The sequence below is a fragment of the Microcebus murinus genome, chromosome 13 (assembly GCF_040939455.1).
Source record: "Microcebus murinus isolate Inina chromosome 13, M.murinus_Inina_mat1.0, whole genome shotgun sequence".
Taxonomy (NCBI): domain Eukaryota; kingdom Metazoa; phylum Chordata; class Mammalia; order Primates; family Cheirogaleidae; genus Microcebus; species Microcebus murinus.
This window is the reverse complement of record NC_134116.1, coordinates 78,625,746-78,632,062: the sequence shown is the minus strand read 5'-3', so window position 1 is coordinate 78,632,062 and position 6,317 is coordinate 78,625,746. Positions and strand designations below refer to the sequence as shown.

General features: G+C 41.0%; 1 pseudogene; it reads right to left on the bottom strand.

Annotated features, from left to right (window-relative positions):
* Positions 1 to 1,683: 1,683 nt before the first annotated feature.
* LOC105878810 (52 kDa repressor of the inhibitor of the protein kinase-like) lies at positions 1,684 to 5,307 on the bottom strand (annotated as a pseudogene).
* Between the last annotated feature and the right edge of the window lie 1,010 nt (positions 5,308 to 6,317).

Genomic DNA, 6,317 nt, shown 5'->3' with positions numbered 1-6,317 from the left:
CAAGAAGATTTTTTCCCATGTTTTCTTCTAGCAGTTTTATAGTTTCAGATATTACATAACCAATATACAAAAATCAGCTGTGGGCAAGGCATGGTGGCTCACACCTGTAATACTAGCACTTTTGGAGGCCTAGGAGGGAGGATGGCTTGAGGCCAGGAGTTCAAGACCAGTGTGAGCAAGAGCTAGACCCTGTCTCTTTAAAAAAATAGAAAAATTAGCTAGGCATGGTGACATGTGCCTATAGTCTCAGCTACTTGGAAGGCTGAGGCAGCAGGATCACTTGAAGGTGGGAGTTTGAGGTTGCAGTGAGCTATGATAATGCCACTGCAGTCTAGCCTGGGTGACAGAGTGAGGCCCTTTCTCAAAAAAAAAAAATCAGTTGTGTATCTATACACATGAACTATCTAAAAAAGAAATTAAGAAGGCAATCTCATTTACAATCAAAAAGAATAAAATACCTAGGAATAAATTTAACCAAGGAGGTTAAGGATCTATACACTGAAAACTATAAAACATTAATGAAAGATACTGAAGAAGACACAAATAAATGGAAAAACATCCATGTTCATGGATTGGAAGAATTAATATTGTTAAAATGTCCATACTATCCCGAGCAATCTACAGATTCAGTGCAATCCCTGTCCAAGTTCCAATGGCAATTTTTCACAGAAACATAAAAAAAAAATCCTAAAATTTATATGGAACCACAAAAGATGCCGAATAGCCAAAACAATGTTAATAAAGAAAAACAAAGCTAAAGGCATCATCACACTCCTTGGTTTCAAACTATATTACAAAGTTATGGTAATTAAAACAGTATAATATTGGTATAAAAACAGACACCTAGGCCAATTGAACAGAATAGAAAGCCCAGAAATAAACCCATGTATAAAAGGTCAACTAACCTTTGATGAGGGTGCCAAGAACATACAATGGGGAAAGGAAAGTCTCTTCAATAAATGGTGTTGGGAAAACTGCATATCCACATGTAAAAGGATGAAATTGGACCCTTGTCTTACACCATATACAAAAAATAACTTGCAATGGATTCAAGACTTAAATACAAGATCAGGAAACGAGCACTCCTAATGTAATTGATCTCGTTATAGGTGGGCATTGGGGTTTGTAAAGCCCCCTGGAAATTGTAATGTGCATCCAGAGTTGAGAAGCGCTGCAGTTAGAACAAGTTTGTTGAATCTCCCTGCGACATTCACTGCTTTCTCCATCCATACTTCCCTCTTCTTTACTTATCTAACCCCTACCCACTTTTTGAGATCCAGCTCAGATACTGCAGGATCTTTCCTTACCACTCAATGCTGATACATTCCCATAGCGTGTACCTTGTTTACATTTATTTGGCTCTTAGCATATACTTCTTTTTCCTTTGTGTGTTTACCTCATTTCTTCAACAGGATTAGAATGTGTAGAAGTGCAGGGCTGTATTTTACAGCCCTTTTTATCTCCATAACCTAACACAATTCCTTTCATATTATATGCCATTTGTGTGTTTTATGGGAGGTGATGATGGTGATGATGATCATGTAGCAGACACTGTCAGCGCTCTGACCAATCCTCTCAGATGTCTCTATTTCTTAACTGGGTTACCCTGAGGTTCCTGGAACAGACTACTTTTCACATGCAAAACTCAAGTGTCTGGGAATCAAGTCACCTCCACCTTAATGACTAGTTGTTTAGAATTGTTATGTGTGTCCACATTAAATCTAGATTGTGTTTTATATCAACATTTATGTTGAGCAAAGCCAAGTTACTTGACCTTTTAGTCTGTCATATTGTTCCTCAAGTATGTTTTGAGATGCTTTCATCCGTTTTTGTAGAGCTTATTATCAATCTTCATCACAGAAAGAATACACAGGACCTTCAGTAATGCATGCACGGTAGGGAAAACCTTGATGTCAGGCAGATGGAGGGCTTCGTAGTTGGTGGATGGAAGCTGTATATCTTTCCCTGTGTGCTCCCATTTGACTCTCCCATAATGAGGCTCAGCTGGGAGCATGCTGGGTTTTGGCTAAGGGACTTCTGTACATGTCAGCATGGAATTCCTTCAATGTATTGAATTTGGGCTGTCCTGTGACTGAGGGTACCAGAGATAAGCATTTAAGAGCTTTGAGATGCTGTTTTGAGAGTATATCTTCAAGTTTCTGCCTTTACTGTTGGAAAGCGTAGGGTTTCTTTATAGTAACTCTCAGAGATTAGTTGAGATTCCAAGTTGCTTTGCTGAGCTCTGCGGAATTTCCCAGGGAGTTTCATTTGGATATCAAGTTTGATTGCCAAATTTGTGGCTTCCTCAAACCAAAACTCATGATAAATTTCAATATTTTCCATTGCTTCATTGAGTATGTGTGGCACTGCAGTGAAGCTACTGGCAGCAAAGAAGAAATCAGAGGTTTGCTCCTGGAGATTTTTTCCCAAAGGCTCTTCTAAAAGAGAGGACATTTTTAAGAATAGCAATGTTAGCAATGAAATCAAAACCTGTTACTGCACTACAGAGCACAGACTCTCATCCAGCTTTACAATTATTCCATCTAATAGTTGTGTCACTATTTATACCACCTAAACATAAAATGAGTGCTTGCAGGAGGTCTGCTAAAATTTCAAAAGCATCGTGCCTGCCTGTCCACCGAGAATGGCAAATTTCCTTCCGTTCTTTAACCCTTTCTTCACTGTTCTGAAAAAGGACAGAAATTACATTGTCAAGTTCTAAAAGCAGCTATGGTGATCAGTGAAAAAAAGGACAAACTTCCTCAATTGTTCCCAGTGCAGCGGGTACTCCCACAACAGGTGCTGTTTTTGCCAACCACATATATAAGGCACAGGAAGAGCAGAGTGTGTAGAAAGCTTGGGGGATCCTTCTCTAAAAGTCTAGAAGCAAACAACTTTCATTTTGGAAGAAAATCCACTGGACAAAATGTAAGCCTGGCCACGACAATATTTAGTTCCCACTTCTCGGTTATCTTAGTGTGAAATTTCACAGCCCAAATCTCCGCATCACTTCATGGGGCAGGAAACACACTGATTCCTCTCTGTGGTTATGAGATTCATGGACCAACCTCACCAACACAGATAGGTTCTTCCCCCGCTGTATCCAATACATGGTGAGTGACAATGGAAAAGAAGTGTGAGTCTCTCACTTCCCTGAGGATTTCTCCTAGAATCACAGGTCTCACAGATCTCTGGCATCTGATTCCGGTGTGTTTTCGAAAAGAACAATATGTGCTCTTGGCCGGCTTCTTCTGCACTGGGGTTCTGAGTCTTGCTGTTGTTGGGGTTTTTTCTTATATTTTTGTTCCTGTTCAGAAGTTTTGTCCTTTTTTTTTTTTTTTTTCTGTTTCAGTGTCCTGATTACATCTTCTCTCAATTCTTTTATTCATTTTCTGTGTCTACTGTGTGGATGGTTCAAATGACTGGTAAGGTCAAATATTGTCCCCTAAGGACTAGTTCTGCAGATTGTAGAGACTTCAAAGTGGTTGGCACCTAATTGAGGATGTTTATTTAGTGCATCAGGTGTTTTATCTTCTGGGTCTGTCTATCTGCATATCTCCACCCACTTTGAGCATTGGCGGATTCTGCTGGAACCCAAAGAAGGACCTTACACTCTTCTGCTTGCAGCCAGGACAGGGCCGGCTTGCCCTTGTCACCTGTGCAGTGGGGTCGGGGAGGAGAGCCAGGCCAGCCAGGAGAGAAGCCATGACCAATCTGTTAATTTTTTGACCTCCATTTAATGCATATAGGGCAGAGATTGTCCCCGTATTGCCTTTGGAGGCTGAAAGCCAGGAAAGGTGAGGAGTTTCTGGGATCTTACCTAAAGCTACTTGAGACTCACAGAATCTTTGCCTTGGGTCATGCTACCAGGGATATCTGTGATCATCAAAATGGAAAATTGGCTCAGGTCAATTTTATTTACAAATGTGAATTAATGTTGTTAAATGTTAGCTTATGACATAACTAGGGAGAAATTGCACTTATCTCTCTAAATTTTCAGTCATTTTTTCAATTTATTCAATTTTTTCATTTATTCAATATTTGTTGTATGCCTACTATAAATACTGAATCAGGCCCTGGAAATATCTAGAGGCGTAAGACCAGAGGTCTGCGCCCATGGGCATCATAGTCTAGTCCAGTGGTTCTCAGTCTTAGCTGCACATTAGAGCAATCTGGGAGCTTTAAAAAAAAAAGCATTGATAGCCAGGCCCTATACCAGATCAATTAAATTTGAATGATGTTTTGGGAATCAGGCCCATTCATCAATATTGTTAATAGCTCTTTAGAATGTAAGATGTAACCAAAATTGAAAATCACTGGGCTAGTGGTTATTAGAGGGTTTAGGATAGGGCTGCAAATATAACATAATCATATGGGGAATTAAAAAATGCATGTGTATGTATGTATGTATGTGTGTATATGATACATGAGATCTGTCTGGAAAGTATCCAGCCATGCAATATGAAAAATAGAGACATTTATTAAAGAAATACAAGTACAATAGGCTGGGCCTGGTGGCTCATGCTTGTAATCCTAGCACTCTGGGAGGCCAAGGCGGATGGATCTCTCAAGGTCAAGAGTTCTAACCCAGCCTGAGCAAGAGCGAGACCCCCCCCCACTAAAAATAGAAAGAAATTAATTTGGTCAACTAATTATATATATGGAAAAAAATTTAGCCGGGCATGGTGGTACATGCCTGTAGTCCCAGCTACTAGAGAGGCTGAGGCAGAAGGGATGGCTTGAGCTGAGGAGTTTGAGGTTGCTGTGAGCTAGGCTGATGCCACAGCACTCTAGCCTGGGCAACAGAGTGAGACTTTGTCTCAAAAAAAAGAAATACAAGTACAAGAAACGTTGTACGTAGTACAATGACACCTTAGTCCCCTTCAAAGTATGCACCTTGGGACCTCACACAGTTCTCCCCGAGTCTCTTAACCTCACCCCTACACGTTCAACATTCTCAGGTGTTCTGCGTGTTGCAGGCCTTCCAGGACATGGATCACTTTCAACAGATTCTCAACCATCTGTGAAGCGTTTGTGCCACACTTTCATTTGTGCTGCAGTCATTGCATCGTCCCAGAAAGCCTTATGGATCGTCCAAATAGTTTCCATGGAGGAATGTTCAAGCTTAACGCAAAATTTAATGCAGATTCATTGTTCTGCTTCCTTGGTCATTTTGAATGTGACAGCCACATGGTATACACGTTCACTCAAAAGTGTCTGTCACCCCACTGACTAGTACAGTGAGGACGTCATCATTCGCACATGCGCAATGCAGTCCACTTTCCTTGGCTGCCAGGTTACATCCATGTCACGAAAACCATTCTCATGTTTAACAATGGCTTGATATTAACAATGGCTGGATACTTTCCAGACAGACCTCTCATGCATATATATATATTTATTATATATTGTATATAATGTATTTTATATAATAAATATATATTATGTATTTTATATATATTATATATATATACACAGTGTGTGTGTGTGTGTGTGTGTGTGTATACCCGGATCCTTTTCTATCCCTTCCCTCACCCCAAGGCAAACTGAGAGCCTTAGAGGGAGGGGTACCATATGTATTTTGGAAAACTCCTTTCTCTTTCATCTCCTCAAACAAGTAGAAATTAGAAAGACAATTATAACACCATGTGATAATTAGAAGATGCAAGTTACTGTGGGTTACTATAGGATCACATAAAAGGAAAACCTAGTAGAGACAGAGGAGGCCAGTGAATCTTCTCCAAAAGAGGAGTTATTAGAGCTGATGACTCTTAAAAGGGTTAGCCAGGGTACAGACGATAGGGCAGGTTTTCCCAAATAAAAAGCCCAAGCTGCAGCTAGACTTTCGCAAATCCTTGCTTGGTTCTTTCCCCTTCCCTGGTTCTTCCTCTCTCACTACTGAGAGGTTTTTCCTGAAGAGTAATCCATCAATAAGTCACTGGCTAGGCTCTGTTACCTGGGAGTCTGGCCTAAGATAGTCGGTACTCAGAGGAATTCCAGGAAGCAGGGTGGACTTGTGGAGCTGGATCATTCACTGGACAACCAGCCATGGGAAAGGACCATGGTGAAGTATGGACAGTCCTTGGCAGACCTTCCCAGGAAGCCTTTTGCCTGTGGTAAGATGGAAGGTCTAGTGGGTGGAAGGGAATACAGTGGCCGGTGCAATGTCACAGGCGTTTGAGAGATGTAGTAGTCATTGCAGGGACAGTAGAATTGGACGGCTGCTTCTGGGTACCGCTGATGTACCGAAGAGCGGAAATGACAGGCTCAGGTCAGTGAATCATGAATTAAAAGTCATGTGTGAGAGGCAGGGGGCC